Source organism: Ananas comosus, unplaced genomic scaffold (assembly GCF_001540865.1).
Source record: "Ananas comosus cultivar F153 unplaced genomic scaffold, ASM154086v1, whole genome shotgun sequence".
Classification (NCBI taxonomy): Eukaryota; Viridiplantae; Streptophyta; class Magnoliopsida; order Poales; family Bromeliaceae; genus Ananas; species Ananas comosus.
This window is the reverse complement of record NW_017891514.1, coordinates 15533-16927: the sequence shown is the minus strand read 5'-3', so window position 1 is coordinate 16927 and position 1395 is coordinate 15533. Positions and strand designations below refer to the sequence as shown.

The window sequence follows — 1395 nt, the reverse complement described above, 5'->3', positions numbered from 1 at the left end:
CTCGTGGGCGCTACCCAACCGAGTATGCAGCGTATCTCTGTCGAGCTCAAACAGGCTCTGGAAAGCCAAAGTCAAGTAACCGACTCACACTGGTCTAACAACCAACTAGTAACGTGCCCTCGGCACAATCTGATGCCAAAACGGCGAACCGAGTCAACCGTCAACCCCGACGGCACCCAACAGTCCGGAACAGCCTGAACGCTACTGTAAAAATACACTCAGCATCCCAGCACGAGTGTAACTGAAATCTAAACTACCTGGAATACTCACTATGATGATACTGAAACCGTATAAAATCATACCACGGTCCCTAGGGCTAAATCAGGTAGTTAACATATGCCGATCGTTATCGCGTTTTCTCCTAAGTCAAATCCAAGTCCAACATGTATATTCATATTTATTAATCATGTTCTCAAATCGTATTTATCCAAGATATAATCAATGAGATAGAGCTACACATGATTTATACAACAACAAATCATACATGTCGACTAATGCTATACTTAGGAATAAACCGATGTAACCCACCTCGCTCGCTAATCCCTGGCAGCACGGAACTCCCCTCGGCTGCGGAACAACCTGCCGAAACGTCCAAAAACCTCCCAAGGCCCGAAGTCAAGCTCCCGCCAAACTCTACACGGAGAATCCGACAATAAGCATTATTTCTGCCTCAAAAACAGCAACAGAGAAGAGCGAAATTCCGACCTAGTATACCTTTACCAAATCCAGCACGTAAGGGCTTCATGGATTCCTCTCGAAGTCCCGAATCCAACAAACCAAGTCCCGTCGAAAACCGACGCTCCTACGCCGAGTACGAACTGAAATACCGACGGTCGACGCTGGAAATTCTGCAAATCAGCACCAAGCTCGAAATGACAATACTTGAAGCAATGCAACGGAACGCTCACCTCAAAGGCTAATCGGACATCGACGCGGCGTCGAGAACGGCGAAAACGTACCCTCGCCTAGCTTCCTCGCAGCGCTACGATCCCAACCGTACCCTCGAATGGCTTCGCGACGCGTCGTCGGCGTCGAACTCGTGCTCGCGGCTACCTCCACCGAGCTCCTCCGCTTCGGCTCTCCACTCCACACGAAAGAGAGAAAGAAAAATATAATTAGAGAGGTGTAGGCTGCATCCCTCAATTAATTGAATGGATAACCATGCATGGGGGCACGTGGCATCCACACACATATATATATGTATAGACATGGGCATGTGGCATCCATATATATATATATATATATATATATATATATATATATGTATATATAAAGGATACTACATCCTCCCCCACTACAAAGAGTTTCGTCCTCGAAACTCAAACATACCTTTGCTCAGGCATCAAGCAAAAAGGGATAGGCCTCCCTTATCACCGTCTCAGACTCCCAAGTCGC

General features: G+C 47.0%; 1 long non-coding RNA gene across 1 annotated transcript; it reads right to left on the bottom strand.

The window, feature by feature from the left end:
* Positions 1-492: 492 nt before the first annotated feature.
* On the bottom strand, positions 493-1176 carry LOC109704969. Its single transcript, XR_002214559.1, has 3 exons — positions 909-1176; positions 715-839; positions 493-633 (listed from the first exon to the last, which is right to left on the bottom strand). It is a non-coding gene; the product is annotated as an uncharacterized LOC109704969 (long non-coding RNA).
* Between the last annotated feature and the right edge of the window lie 219 nt (positions 1177-1395).